Below are 16800 nucleotides of genomic sequence, written 5' to 3' on the forward strand. Positions count from 1 at the left end.
AAAAAAAACTGTTCTCTTTATACTAAGATACCCAAGTTACACACAAACAGCATTAAAAAGTAAAGTCAAATTCAGAATGAGAATTTCATGTGGCTAAAAAGATTTATTCTGATATATCCTTGAGGAAAAGAAATAATTTTTTTAAAAATTAACTATATGATGATCTTGGTAATCTCAGAGAGGGTAAATAATCTTTTTATACTAAAAGTAGAGGCATGTTAGAGAGAGAAACGGCATCAGAGTCAGGATGACCTAGGTTCTAATTTTGGAAACATACTGAATGTGTCACAAACTCTCAGTGCCTCAATCAATCAGTGATGCAAGCAAGAATCTCTTAAGTGTCCACTACAAGCCAAATACCGTGTAAAGAAATGGAGATACAAACAACAAAATAAAAATAGCACCTGACCTAGCTGGTAGAGACATGAGCATTTATAAGCATGTGCAATGTAAATATAAGTTGATTTTTTTTTAAATGTGCTAACAGTTGGAGTTATGAGGAAAGGTTTTATGGCAGAGCTGAACCTTAAAAAGGGATTCTGAGAGTCAGCAGGGAGGAGGAAATACATTCTAGGCAATGGGAGAAAGAGATAGCAAAAGGCCAGAGGCAGGAGAAGGAACATCACAAAGGAAGAAAAATCAAGGAGCTTATTTCTCCTTGTACTACAGAACTGCATGGAAAGAACAACAGTATTGGAAGGGGAGGTTGGGAGCAGCTATGATGTGCTTTAAATGTAAAGGAGAGGACTTTTATCTGATCTTGGAGGAAATGGAGTCACTAGAGTTTACTAAGTAGGAAGTGACATGGAACTGCACTTCTGGAAAATTACTTACACAGCTGGGTTAAGGTTGGATTGGTGAGGGGAAGGACTTCGAAAAGGGAAACCAACGAAGAGGCTACAGCAAGTATCCACTTAAAATGTAAGTAACAACAAGCATTTATTTAGCACTCACTATGTGAGGCATCAGGGATACAAACACAAGCAAAAACAATCACTGCTTTCAAGAAGCTTACTTTCAAGTGGGGGAAGACAACACGCAAAGGGAAGATGGAAAGCAGGGAGAAGGAGGAATAAGTGATAATGAGATCCTGAACTGGTTTAGTGGTTACATGAATAGAAAGAAGGGTACAGATGCAAAACATGGGGCAGAGGCAGAAATGACAAGATTTGCAAACTGAGAATGTGAGGTGAGAGTGAGGAGCTGAAAATAACATTGAATTTGTGAAGCTGGGTGACAGGGACAAGAGGAGTCCCCTCGATGGATATAGGGAGATTATTACAAGGGTGAGATTCAAAAAGAATACAATGATTTTAGTTTTGGAAATACAGAGTCTGAAATGCCTATGGGACACATCAAGTGAAAAATGTGTGGTAGGCAGGTGGAGGTGAGAGACTGGAGCTGAGAAGGGAGACTAAGGCTAAAATTATCAATCTAGGAATCAGTAGCATGGAGAAGAAAATCAAACCTGTAAGTTAACAAGGTTACAAATAAAAAGATCATAAAGAGAAGGAAAGAGGTCTGAGGACAGATTTTTTTGAGGCATACCCACAGTGAAGAGCTTGATTCAGCAAAGGAGGCTAAGAAGGAGCAGTCAAGACCAGTAGGGAGATAAACAAGAGAACAGCATCAGGAAAACCCAAAGAGGAGAGAGAATACAAGAGTGCAGCCAATGGTGTCAAATATTGCAGAGAGGTTGAGAAGGAGAACTGAGAAAAGGTACCAATCATTTGTGACTTTCAAAAGAGCCAGTTCAAATGACAGATAAAGTTGGAAGCTAGACTGCAGAAGATTTAGAGAAGAAAGGAGAAGAAATGAAGGCAACAAGTACAGACAGATTTTTCAAGAAGTTTGGCTGAGAATGGGAGAAAAGATACAGAAAAATATCTTGGAGGATAGTTAGGATCTAGTGAGCGTTATAACAAGATTGGGGAAATGTGGGCATGTTTGTAGGCAGCAGGGAAGGAACAAGCAGATAGGGAGAGATTGATAGTTGAGGTGGGGGCCGACAGTGGAAGCAACCTACTAGAGATGACAGGGGAGGATGAGGTGAAGGATACATGAAAAGTGGTTGGTTTTTTCATCAGAGACTAGGATAAAGGAGAGAATAGGAGATGTCAAGGGGTCGTGAAATGAAGAGAAGGGGAGAAGAGGAAATTCACAACTAAGAGCTTCTATTTTCTTAATACAGTTAAAAGTGAGTTTTTTAGTTGTGAAGATGGGAAGAAAGATTGGTATGGAATGTTTGACGAGGGGAGAGAAGTTCTGAAACAGTCCCTATAAGGAGTAGGATAAAAATTCAATTAGGGAGGAATAAAAGAAATGTTTTGCTGTAGTGACAGCTCCTTTAGATGAGATAAGATGAACTTGCAGGGGGAACAGTCAACAAAGTTGCATGACTTGCTGCAATTCTGTTGAACAGCACCACAGGAATGGACTACAAGTTGCAAAAGAGTTGATAGTTTACATTGGTACAGGGAGTTTCCCCACTAGGGAGATCCTTATACTATGGAAATAACAAAATCAACACCATCCACCCAAGCCTAAGATTATGTTAGTTGATCACATAATATTCTGTAACTTCTCAGATTTTATATGTGTACATATACACATACAAAATATACATATATAAAATCTGAGAAGTTACAGAACTAAAACAATAAAATTAGGATCTTTTCAATAGCATTTTTTTCCCCTGAATCTTCTCTATCTTACTCATGTAAAAAGCCAGCACAGTGTGAGGATAGGCAGTTGGCCTAAAAGACTGGGTTAAAGGCCTGCCTATGACATACCCTGCCCTGTGTGATGCTAGGCAAGTCACTTAAGTTTAAGAATGCCTCAAGCAATTGCCTAAGACTAAGTTGCAGAGAAAATATAGATCTGCATTAAGGAAGGGAAGGGAATGAAATAAGCATTTATATAGAACCTGCTTTGTGACAGGCACTGAGCTAAGTGCTTTAGTAAAGGGAGTTTTCTCAGCAGGAGGTAGTTTGACTCACATGAAGTTGAGCTTGCATGCATGCCAGTGCGCGCGGGCACACACACACACACACACACACAGAGTCAATATAGAGGAAGCACAGTGTAGAGGTGCAGCAAGGTATATCTAGATTCAAATCCTACCACTGATAAGCAAGTCACAACCTCTCCGAACCCCAAGCAACTTTCTAAGGCACTTATTAGGTGACAACTAGGTGACTATTGGTGGAGAAGGTTCTTACAAAGATAAGAGTTCAGCTCTCTGAAGCAATGATGTGCAAAATTTATCCTCATGAAGTTATAGGAGGATAGTGCTGAAGGGTATCAGGAATATATTGAAGAGAAGTAGATAACGAGAAAAAGTAGTTCTGGTAAGTGTTTATTTGGCCAAGAATATAATAATTTGCAAGCCACAAAGTGTACTCGAATTGAAATTTTGTAAAAAGAAAAAATAAACTCAAGTGACTTATGAAGTGTGTATGTCTCCCCTATTAGATTTCGTTTCCCCCTTTTCATTATTATATATGCACATATTTTGTGTCTTAGCTAATTTTGAATTCTTTGAGAAACATGGCGTCTTTTCACCTTGTATTTAATCAGTTGTTGCTTAAAAAAAAAGTCCTCAAGTACCACATCACATCTATCAGATTGGTTAATATGACAAAACAAGAAAATTATAAATGCTGGAGAAGATGTGGGAAAATTGGAACACTAATGCACCGTTGATGGAGTTGTAACCTGATCCAACCATTCTGGAGAACACTTTGGAAATATGCACAAAGGGCTAGAAAACTGTGCATACTCTTTGACGCAGCAATACCACTTCTAGGTCTGTATCTCAAAGAGACCATAAAAAAATGAAAACGGATCCACATGTACAAAAATATTTATAGTAATTCTTTTTCTGATGGCAAAGAACTGGAAATTGAGGGGATGCCCATCAGTTGGGGAATGGCTGAAAAAGTTGTGGTATACGAATGTAATGGAATACTATTGTGCTATAAGAAATAATGAACAAGGGGGCAGAGCCAAGATGGCGGAGTGAAAGCAGTGACTTGCTTGAGCTCTCCCCCAAACCCCTCCAAATACTCATAAAAATGGCTCTAAACAAATTCCGAAGCAGCAGAACCCACAAAAAGACAGAGTGAAATAAATTTCCAGCCCAAGACAACCTGGATGATTGATCAGAAAGGTGTATCACGCCGGGATGGGAGTGCAGCGCAGCATGGGCGTGCAGGCCACAACAAACCTGGAGCAGGCCTCAGAGGACTGAATCACGGGCAACTGTGGAGGTTTCCAGACTCCTCAATCCACAAATGCCAAAGACAACTTTGAAGGTCTGTGGGAAAAGTCTGTTTCTCTCGGTCGTCAGAGAGGAAGGCAGGGTTTCAGCTCCATTCCCCAAGAGCATGGGCGGGGGCGGGAGGGGTGAGGCAGCTGCTTCCAGAGCTTCCCGCCCACAGACTGAGGGGGAATCCAGTGGCTGATCAGAGAGGGACTGCAGGGATCTCTTTGCCAGTGCTGAGGCAGGAATCTCTTGCTTTGCCCGTGTGTAGCTCTGAGTCACAGTTCTGGGCGGCAGTGCTGGAGTGAGGAGGAGTGCTGGCATGGTGGAGCTTGTAGTGGCTGTGGAGAGGAACCCCTCTTCACAGTCATGGGACAGAAAGGAATACTTGTGGTCACAGGCCAGGAAAGGAGTAAACACCTCGCCCCTTATCATACCACCTTGGAAGAACTGAAAATTTACAGGTCCCTACAAGTATCTCTGAAAACAGCTACACAAACCCCTGAAGCTTGGGACAGTACACTCTCCACATTGGAAGCAGACTCTTACCTTAACAAAGAGTTTAAAACTCAAGTAATTGGCTGGGATCATGAGCAAGCAGCACAAAAAGAGTCAGACTATATTATCTTACTTTGGTGAAAAAGAAGATCAAAACATACAACTAGAAGACAACAAAATCAAAGCTCCTACATCCAAAGCCTCCAAGAAAAATATGAATCAGTCCCAGGCCTTGGAAGAGCTCAAAAAAGGATTTTGAGAAGCAAGTAAAGGAAGCAGAGGAAAAACTGGGAAGAGAAATGAGAGTGATGCAAGAAAATCATGAAAAACAAGTCAACAGCTTGCTAAAGGAGACCAAAAAAATACTGAAGAAAATAACACCTTAAAAAATAGCCTAACCCAAATGGCAAAAGAGGTCCAAAAAGCCAATGAGGAGAAAATGCCTAAAAGAAATTGGCCAAATGGAAAAGGAAGTCCAAAAGGTTACTGAAGAAAATACTTCCTTAAAAATTAGAATAGAGCAATTGGAAGCTAGTGACTTTATGAGAAATCAAGACACTGTAAAACAAATCCAAAAGAATGAAAAATTAGAAAACAATGTGAAATATCTCATTGGAAAAACAACTGACCTGGAAAATAGATCCAGGAGAGAGAATTTAAAAATTATTGGACTATCTGAAAGCCATGATCAAAAAAAGAGCCTAGACATCATCTTTCAAGAAATTATCAAGGAAAACTGCCCTGATACATTAGAACCAGAGGGCAAAATAGAAATGGAAAGAATCCACAGACTCCTCCTGAAAGAGATCCCCAAAGGAAAACTCCTAGGAATATTGTAGCCAAATTCCAGAGTTCCCAGGTCAAGGAGAAAATATTACAAGCTGCCAGAAGGAAACAATTCAAGTACTGTGGAAACACAATCAGGATAACACATGATTTAGCAGCTTCTACATTAAGAGACCACAGGGCATGGAATATAATATTCAGGAGGGCAAAGGAGATAGGATTACAACCAAGAATCACCTACCCAGCAAAACTGAGTATAATCCTTCAGGGGAAAAAATGGTCATTCAGTGAAATAGAGGACTTTCAAGCATTCCTGATGAAAAGACCAGAGCTAAACAGAAAATTTGACTTTCAAATACAGGACTCCAGTGGAACATGAAGAGGTAAACAGGAAAGAGAAATCATAAGAGACTTATTAAGATTGAACTGTTTACATTCCTGCATGGAAAGATGATATTTGTAACTCATGAGAACTTTGTCAGTATTAGGGTAGTTGAAGGAAAAAAATTGTATGTATGTATAGATAGATAGATAGATAGACAGACAGAGGGCACAGGGTGAGTTGAAGATTAAGGGGTCATATCTGGAGAATAAAATTAAGGGATGACAGAGGATGATACTCAGAGAAGAAAGGGAGAGTTAGAATGGGGTAAATTATCTCACAAACAAAAAAAAACAGAAAAATCTCTCACAGTGGAGGGGAAACAGGGGAAGGTGAGAGGGAATGAGGGAATCTTATTCTCATAGGATTTGGCTTAAGGAGAGAACAACATATACATTCAATTGGGTATGGAAATCTGTCTTACCCTACAGGAAAATAGGGGGAGAAGGGACAAGAGAGCAGGGGGGTGATAGAAAGGAGGGCAGATTGGGAAAGAGGGTAATCAGAAGCAAATACTTCTGAGGAGGGACAGGGTCAAAAGAAAGAATAGAATAAATGGGAGGGCAGGATAGGATTAAGGGAAATAGAGTTAGTTTTTCACAACATGTCTACTATGGAAGTGTTTTGCATAACTGCACATGTACAACCTATATTGAGTTGCTTGCCTTTTCAATGAGGGTGGGTGGGGAGGGAGGAAGGGAGAAAATTTGGAACTCAAAGTTTTAAAAACACATGTTTCAAAAAAAATGTTTTCACATGCAACTGGGAAATAAGAAATACAGGAAATGGGGTACAGAAGTCTATCCTGCTCTACAGGAAAGTAGAAGGGGAAGGGGATGAGAGAAGGGAGGGGGGGAGAGATAGAAGAGAAGGCAGACTAGGGGAAGGGGTATTCAGAATGCATGCCATCTTGGGGTGGGGGGAGGGGTGAGAAATTTGGAACTGAAAAACTTGTGGAAGTGAATATTGAAAAATAAAAATAAATAAATTTTTTTAAAACCTCAAAAAAAAAGAAATGATGAACAAGCAGACTTCAGAAAAATCTGGAAGGACTTAGATAAATTGATGATAAGTGAAGTGAGCAGAACCAAGAGAACATTGTACACAGTAACAGCCACATTGCGTGATGACTAACACTGATTGACTTATCTCTTCTTAGCAATTCAAAGATCTAAGACAACTCCAAAAGACTCATGAAGGAAATGCTTGCTGTCCAAATCCAGAAAAAAGAACTATGTAGTCTGAATATAAATCACAACATATTATGTGCTCTCTTTTCTTTTGTTTCTTCTTTCTCGAGGTTTCTCCCATTGGTTCTAATTCTTCTTTACAATATGACTAATATGAAAATAGGTTTAATATGAATGTACATGTTGAGCCTTCATCAATTTGCATGCCTTTGGGGGGGGATGGAGAGAAAATTTGGAAAGCAAAATCTTATGGAAGTGAATGTTGAAAGTTGAAAATAAATAAATTTATTTTTAAAAATTAATTTTAAAAGTTCCAAAATATTTATGCAGTTTCCATCAGAAGGAAAATAAAGACTAGTGAGAAAAAAGGAAAGATCTTACTGATGAAGAAAAAGTTTTCAGGAAAGTTGAATAACAAATAAGGGGATCCAGAAATCTTACTAATAACTTCTACATGTTGCATAAAGAGTATTTTGTCAGATTAAAGATAGGCCATCTTATGGACCTCCCTGTGTATTTAAAACATAAGAACAATAGGAGAAAGAAAGCCTTATTAAATGTATTTCTTCTGTAGAACTTGGGGTGGGGGAATTACATTTGTCAGAAAAAAGCATGCATGAAAAGAGTATCATGATGATAACAAAATATGTCTGGTACACAGCTGCAAATTTTGTGAAATGTTATAGCTTTCCATTTTCTTAGACTCTACGTCCATTTTCTAAGTATGCCAATGGGAAATTACTAAAAAGGCTCAGGTTAAAAAAAAAAAACAAACAAACCTCTTGCATTAGCCTGAAGAGAAAAAAGTGCAGGACAAAGATCAAGCACATGGATCTATCAGGTCAAGCTTATACTGGTGGAGCTCCAGTGCATCTGCCACCTGGGGAGCAATTTAGCAGTGAACATAAATACCAGGAACACTGTGCAACAAGTTTTTAAGGAATTAATGGATACTTTGAACCTTCACTCCAGGGAATGTGTCAATAAAGTTGTAAAATTTAAGCCAAAAGCTAAATAGCATCAATTGTAACTATAGTTAATTAACAAAGGGAGCAATACTTTCATTTATTTATTTATTTTAAACAATGCTGACAGACAGGATTTGAGAACTGCCCTTTAAACAAACTGATAGAATGATCAGTGTCAAGCTCTCTACAAACATTATTGTTATATTTCCAGGGGAATACTATGACCCATAGGAAAACAGAAATCTCTCAGTATAAAGAAATTACTGTTTTGATGAGGAAGATATGAAAGATGAATAGCAAATCTGAGAAACAGTATCGTTACTTGTGTAGCTGTAAAAATTTTCACTTACAAAAAAAAAGAGGCAAATAGTACCCAAAAAGTTGTCATTAATTTAAAATTTTAGAAAACATTGTATATCTAAGATTGGATAAAACCAAAGAGCTTGGAATATATCATCCAGAAAAAAAGGATCCTATAAGCACAAAGTGAGTTTGGTATACCATTCTACTTTCAGGTCATAAGTAATATAAACATTTCTGAAATTGTGGTATAAGTTATTACACAGTCTAAGTTTTTATTTTCCCTTTTTAATAATGACATTTCAATTTCAATACTTTTTTAACTGTGATGATCAGAACTATGAAAAAAGGAGCACAAAGACCTCTGGCAAGAATGTGGAGAAGAAAAAAAAAAGAATGTGGACAAGAATGAATGTCACAGTTTCCCACTCAGCACTTAGAAACTGTGTGCTATCATTCATCCCACCAGCAAACATTTATTAAACACCTGTTATGAGCTAGGTGCTTGAAACACTAAGAGAAATATGAAGTAATTCATGTCCAAGAGGAGCTTACATTCCATTACATATAGGAAAGTAAAATAAACACGAACATATGTTTTCAAATACAAAATTAAAAAAAAAAAAAGAAACGTAGAGTTAGAAGGGAGTGGACTCCCTTTATATGTGAGGAAACAGGCAAAGAGAAGTAAATGACTTTCTCAGAGTCCTACATTCCAAAGGCAGGTGGGTGGAACAACAGATACGGGTCTGGAATCAGAAAGACCTGAGTTTTGGCCCCAAATACTTCCTAGCTGTGTGACCCTGGTTGGCTAAGTCCCTTTACCAGTCTGCTTCAGTTTCTTCAACTGTAACAGGGGGATGATGTAATAATTGTACCTACCTCAGGATTATTGTGAGGATAAAATTAGATAGTATTTATAAAGCACTTAGCACAGTGTCTGGTACTTACTAAATGCTTTAATGGATGCTTATTCCCCCTCCCTCAAAGAGTGATAACAGGGATTCAAAGTTGTTACCAACAAGGAAGCCATTCAGTACTCATTAAATAAAGAAGAGATAAATGGCAATAGCCAGGTGGCCATGTTGACCTGCAACAAAAAAGAAGTAATTCTGCTGCTTTCCCAAACCATGCATTTGGAGAAGGGAGAACTTCTCAAGGCACACAACCCTGAAGAAGACTACCATTTTCAGCAACTCATAAAGGAATAAATACGTCTGCTAGAAGGAACTTGGAGAACATTGCCAGGAATGATGAGGGCCTTGACAAGGAACTAAAGAGCTTGAGGGTTCACATAAGATTTTCATCACTCCTACCAATCACTGCTGCAGAAGAGAAAGGGAGCTGTGGGAAATGAAAATAAATACAAGGTAATCGGGACAGGGTGTGCACTAAGTGAATCAGGAAAAGCATCTTAAAAGCGGTAACTCTTGAATTGAGCCATGAAGGAAGTGAGAAGAGAAAGTGTTCTAACTTGGAAAAAAATTTGTCCTAGAGTACAGGAACAGGAGAGAGAATGTCTTGTATGGAGAACAGCATGCTTAAAAGTTTGGCTAAAATGTGGAATGGGTGAGGCATGACATGTGATCAGTCTGGGAAAAGAAGCTGCTGTCAGTGACCTCCTAAAGATCATGAAGAGCCAGAGAAGTAGTGCATTGATTTTTAAAGGCAAAGAAGGTAGATTCTTCAAACTATATGCCAATGAGCTTGACTTCAGTTCCTGTCAAAAATCTTGAAGGCACTCTTAAAGGAATAGCTTCTGAACATCTAGAAAGGGAAGTGGGGCTCACAGGGAGTAAGCAATGCTTTATCAAAAACAGGTCATGCCAGACTAAACTCATTTCCTTTTTGACAGGGTTACTAGGCTGATAGATACTGGGAATGCTACTGAAATAAAAATAACTGGATTTCAACAAGGCATCAGACAGTGTCTCGTGATATCTAGTGGACAAGACAGAGACATACATGCTAGATGACAGCACAGTTAGGGAAATTTAGAACTGGGTGGAATGTCTGGACTCCAAGAGTAATCACTAACAGATCAATGTCAAACTGGAGAGAGGTATCTAGTGGATTGCCCCAAGGATCTATCCTTCCCCTTGTTCTGTTCAACATTTTTATCAATGACTTGGATGAAGGAATAGATGACATGCATATCAAATTTTCAGACAACATGAAGATAGAAGGAATAACTAACATGTTGAATGACAAAATCAGGATTCAAAAAGATCTCAACAGTGAGGAATGACTAAACAAACTGTGGCATATGAATGTAATGTAAGAATATGATGAATTCAGAGAAACATCAGAAGACTTGTACAAACTGAGGCAGAATAAGTAAGCACAACCTACAAGAAAATCTACATACTAATTTCAATAATATTTTTAAAGCCACTAAAATTATTACTAATATAATGATCCATTTGTCCAATTCTAGTTTTTAACAGATTGTTTTCTTCGGTTAGTTTTTGTACTTCCTTCTTCAATTGGTCAATTGTGTTTTTTAGGGACTTGTTTTCTTCAGTGTACTTTTTTTCGAATTGGCCAATTGTATTTTTAAGGACTCTTCTACCTCTCTCATTTGACTTTTAAAATCCTTCTTGAGCTCTTCTAAGAAGGCTTTTTGGGCTTCAGACCACTTCATATTCCCTTTTGTTGTTTCAGATGTGGGTTTCTTGACAATGTTGTCCTCTTCAGAATTTCTGTCTTGATCTCCACTCTTCTCATAATATGAATCTGTGATATGTTTCTTTTTACTCCTGGTTTCTTTATTCCCTGGCCTTTAAAGAGATTGAGCTGTCCTGCTGGGGAACAGAGGGCACACTGACCCAAGCTTCTTTGGGTTGGGAGACTAGGTCTTGGTCACTGGCTTTGTGTGCTTGGCCCTCTTATGTTGGCAATTGGAGGCTGCAGAGTTTTGGCAGCTTACCTTGTGTGGGGCTGGAATCAGCAAGGCTGGAACTTTCAGGCAATTCTAGGTTGCCTGCTTTTCCTTTCCTTTAGCTTTCTTCAGCTCCTTTTAGATGGGTGCTGCAGGGTGTTTATCTGTCTGGGGCCCCTTTGCAATGCTGCCTCCCTCGTTTCCGCCAATGCACTGGGAGATTCCTTTGCAGTTAAGTGCTGAGGCACCTGGTGATTTTCTGAGCTGGTTTCCACTGATTTCCCCACCCTCACTCAGGCATTCAGAGGTCCAGGTGTTGGTGTTTGCCTGCTCTACCACCTGGGCTTCAGGATCTCTTCCTGGGATTCTGATAGCTTATCTGGTGTTGGGTTGGAATCAGCAAGGCTGGGGCTTTATGAAGACTTTAGGTTGCTTTCTTTGGCTCCTTTCAGATGAATGCTGCAGGATGCTTATCCGCCTGGGGCACTTTGTAGTGCTGCTTCCCTTATTTTTGCTGAGGCACTGGGAGACCCATTTGCTGGGCTGCTGCACTGCTGCTCCCCATCTTTCTTCTAGTTCAGTTGTTCCAGGGTTTTTTTCTGGGGTGATATTTTCTGGGTTTTCAGAGATTGATAGGGGAGAGTGAGAGCAACTACCTTTTTACTCCACCACCTTGGCTCCCAGATAACTATAATGATCAATCTTGGCTTAGGAGAAGATAGGAAGAATTATTCTTCTTCTTTGGTGGAGAATTAAAGAACTACAGTTGTGAAATGCTATATATACAGTCAATATACCAATTGCTTTGATTTAACTCTTTTTATTTGTCTTATGTTTGGGTTCAATAAGAAATCAACTAAACAATTACAAGATAGGAAAAGTGTGGGTGGTCATTTCTTGTGAAAAAAAGCTGGGGGGGGCAGAGATGTCTTAATGGACTTCCCGTTCAATAGGAATCAACAGTGGGATGTGGCAATCTCAGAAAGTGGATTTTATATTGACCTCCATTCCTTGAACCAAAAAGTGTAAAACCAGAGTGTTAATAGTCCTACAGCACTCAGCCCTAGTCAGACACTGGGAATACTAGAGTTAGTTCTCAAAACCACCTTTTAGATGTCATGATAATTCATTTGTGTAAAACAGCACTAGTCTATGGGCAAAGCAGACAAAATGGAGCATGTCCAGAGGAGGAATGAGAATGAGAGAACCAATGTGGAGGAATACCAAAACCAAGTCTTACAAAATTTGACTAAAGGAACTTGAGATGATTAATTGGAAGGTAAAAGAGAGTCAAGGGGAATGATAGCTCTACCTGTTTAAAGGGCTGTCATACAGAAGAGAGATTATATATGGCCCCAGAAGGAAGATCTAGGAGCAACAGTTCAAAGTTGGTGGGGTAAATGTGACTCAGTGTAAAGAAAAATTTCCCTAATTATGACAGTTGCCCAAAATAAGAATGCCCTGCCTGACAAAATGGTGACTTCTTCATCACCAGGAGGTCTTCAAATGGAGATTAGAATTCAGTACTTCTTAAATCGTAGGTAGCGACCCACAGTTTAAGAAGCGCTGAAGGGATCGTGAGTGGAAAAAGTTTAAGAAGCCCTGGACCAGATGATTACTTTCTCGGGGATATTATAGAGGTAATTCCTGACAAAATACAATTGTAACTAGATAACTTCTGAAGTGCCTTCCAATTCTGAAAGCCTACAAGTGTTAGAGAGTATTAACAGGGAGGTAGCACAATAAGGCTTTCAAGGCAATGTACTTGCAGCTTAAAGGCATAAGATGTTTTGCTTTTGTTTTTGTCTTCCTGGTGCTCACACATAGTAGGCATTTAACTGAGAGGAAGAGAGGAAAAAATGAGAAAAGACTAAGAGGTATTCAGGGAATAATTAGATCTGTGATCTCCAAACATTTTCCATCATGTATCCCTACCAGTAAAAATGTCTGAGTATATTCCTCAAAATATCAGTTATAATTCATATGAATGTACATACTGTATACCATGTGAATTATAAAAACAAAAATTTTCTAAAAGCAGATAAAGATGAATTAAATATTTTTACATTAAAAAATTTTATTTCCACAAAAATTTTGCTCTTACTAAAATTAAGTGATTGAACAAGCATTGTTATTTTTGAAATACTTGGTTTAATGCTTTGGCTACAGATGTTCAAAAACCTAGTTCTAAGTTCAGCTTCCTTCAATACTTGGTTTTGATAGATGTCATAAATAAGAAAAGATGTCACAAAAATACATAGATCTACTGGAAGAAGTGCCTCATTGTTCTTACTAAATCATGATATTCATTTTTTAATCCCATCCAGTCAGAAGAGTTTTTGTTGAAATTCAGCTAATAAAATGTCCATCACTGACGTCAGTTTTTCTTCCAAACAAATCCAAAGGTGTAATATTTTTACATTCTTAAAAAATGGGGTCCAAACCTGCTGAAACTCTATTTGGCAGACATTTAAACAGGTTAGAAAATTCAGTTTCTATGTTAAGCGTGTAGATAGTATTTTTAATAAACAGAACACACTGATTTCTGCAACAAGAGCTTAGTTTGTAAATGTCTTACTAATTATCTAACATCCCAAGGTACAACATACACAGGGTGAAGTTCATTATTAACAACAGTGGATGTAAATCTGCATTTCACCTAATCTTTATGACAATTCCAAATCTTTTTGGCCAACTTCTTGTCACATCTGATTAGATGGTGATATTTTTACCCAGTAATGTGGCTGATAATGAGCTCATGCCACAAGCAAGACAAAATTCAGCTCTGCCATTTTCTGGTTGTTTACTTATGCTCATATTATTAGTAGTGTCTTCAAACTGTTGTTTGTTCAAAGGAAATCTGTTTAAGTTACTTTTCTTACTTTGTGAGTATTGGTTTCACTACAACTAAATAAAATAAATAATAAATCTACTTACCTGGACATATATAAACTAAATACACTGATATGCAATACAAATAAATGAGATCATCTCTGTCAACCCCCATGTGTTGTGGAACTCCACTTCTTCCTTCAATATTCCCTGTGTACTTTACATGACATGTACTGTACCACATGGACACATGGGCCACACAAGTATAGCATCAGAGCACCTGATATTTTCTTCTCACATCACCATGAATTGCCTTGAATCTTCCACTTTAAAAACCACTGATTAGGTAAGTTAGAGAATATAGGAAAGTAGTAAAAAATAAGGCAGGGAAAAGTAGCTTGGGACCAAGCATATCAGGACTTTTAGCTCTGAGCAACTGCCTGATGGCTCAGTTCATAACAGTAAGACACTTCAAGATATACAGAATTCAACAAATGGACCCAAGTTATGTTAATCTATTCAGCAAATCTGCTTATGGAACCTAGAAACTGGTTCAGGAGAATTAACAATTAAAGCAGAAATTTGGACACAAACTTTGGAACTTTTGTTCTTTATATTCCTCAGCCATGTCAAAGATAGGATTTTCCCTGGGAAATTGTTTTAAGAGATCATTACCTCTATATCTGCACAGATTTGGAGGACTGCAGTCCTACGTCTTGACTGCAGCCCTCCTAAGGCCTTATTATACAAAAGAACCTTTGATTTTCATTTGTACCCATGAGTCTTATATGTAGGAATTTTCCTTTTTTTTACCTCCTTAATGTGAATGTTCATTTATCACATAATCAATCACTTCAAGAGATCTTTGCCACCAAATGTAGGAATTTAAAAGTACGGGAGAAAATGATCATATTTCCTCATTTTTACATTCCTAGGAACTCTCAAAAAGAGTTCTGATTCCAAATGCTGACGTGAGTGGCCCTAACTCAACTAGTTCCAAGAGAAGAGACTGGTGCCCTGTCAGCTGGACTAATGCACCAGAATGTAGAGGGCCCCTACTACAAGACAAAGGAGCTTGGAATTTACTCATCAATCAGTAGGAAGCCATTGTTCTCATATCAGTTAGGTCCAACTTTCATAAGGTTTTATCAAATTTCAGCTTTCAAAACAAGACAGTTTTTTTTTCTAAACAAAAAAAACCATTCTGAGTACTATTCATAAGACATAGCTAATGTCATCTCTTCTACAATGTTCAGCTCATTTATGAGTATAATCACTAAACTATAATTCAGAACTAAGTAACTACTATAAACAAAAGAAATTATTCTTTCTATATACTTTCATATGCCTATTCATAAAGCTGAAATTCTGCTAAACTTGTAAAGCAATTCAAACCAGAATATACATAGTACACTAAACTTAAATAATGTAACTTCTACAAGGCATGCCAAGTATGTTCTAATGATATTTCTGCAATGCAAAATACAAGAAATATTGCTTATAATATAGTAAAGGACAGTATAAAAAACTTATTAATAAAAGATAACATGACCCAGATCATTAACAGGCTACTTTTGTGGGCTACTGTTGCTCACTTAGAACAAATGCATTATTTTGCAACACTAATAGGAAAGGCCTACTAAAATTTAGCAAGCAAAAATTTTTGCAGGCTTCAATAAGGATATTTTATAAGAACTTAGGGGCCTTCACTGACCTATGCTAAGCAACAAATCACATCTATCTGTAACACACTTGATGAGAATAAGGAGAAGACATACTTAAGTGCACCTATAAAGCTATACAGAAAAAAAAATAATTTTGTCTATAGTCTTTTCAGGAAAAAAACAAACTGGACTTGATATTGCTATTTCGCTGTTGCAATGATAATGTAAATGCTAGAGAGAGCCTTTTTTAAAACCAATCATTAATCACAAAAAGATGTCCTTGGCAGTCAGAATTCAAATTCATAAATTGTTAGGAATCTGATTTGGATTATCAAGCACAGTCCTATGAAGGTGGTTCCAATGTGGCTAGTAGTAATTATTATCCTTTATCACTGTCCTTCATGTTGGAAGGTGACACTATTGAGGGAGGTCAACTATTTATATCTACTGGGACAGATGACAAGGCCAATACACAAAGTGGTCTTCCAATGCATTCATACATAATGATTACAATTCTTAGATTTGGATTTGTGATAATTATTTGGAGAGTTAGGGCTGCTTGTGCTTGACTCTAAATCAGGGGTTCATAACCTGGGGTCCCAGAATTTGTTTTAAAAAATATTTTATTTTAGCATAAATAATCTCTCCTTTGCATTTCTATGTATTTTATTTCATGCATTTAAAAACAATATTCTGAGAAGAGTTCCATAGTCTTTGTGGTCTCTGACACAAAAAAAAAGGTTAAGTATTTTTCATGTAAGTCATATTTTGCTTAATGTTTCCAACTAAATGAACTGCTATGCTTTTGCCTAGGCATGCTAGAGTGGCCTGTCTACTGATGTCATCTCCAGGTAGTTCATAGTTCTGTTTAATTGTTTTCTTTTATAATTACAACTACCCCCTCCCCCTTCAACTTACAATCAACAAACTACTGGGGAAGGCTGTTTTCACTCAGTCACTCCCCTTATCCAACCCAGCAAAACTAAATTTCAAAAACCAGTCTTCAAAGCTAATAGGCTGAACATGTTTACAAGA

General features: G+C 37.8%; 1 protein-coding gene across 1 annotated transcript in view; it reads right to left on the reverse strand.

Moving 5' to 3' along the window:
• Window positions 1-16800, reverse strand: part of AP3B1 (adaptor related protein complex 3 subunit beta 1) — a 327381-nt gene that overhangs the window by 155276 nt on the left and 155305 nt on the right. The window lies entirely within an intron of this gene.

Source organism: Phascolarctos cinereus, unplaced genomic scaffold (genome assembly GCF_003287225.1).
Source record: "Phascolarctos cinereus isolate Bilbo 61053 unplaced genomic scaffold, phaCin_HiC Scaffold_4;HRSCAF=312, whole genome shotgun sequence".
NCBI classification, from domain to species: domain Eukaryota; kingdom Metazoa; phylum Chordata; class Mammalia; order Diprotodontia; family Phascolarctidae; genus Phascolarctos; species Phascolarctos cinereus.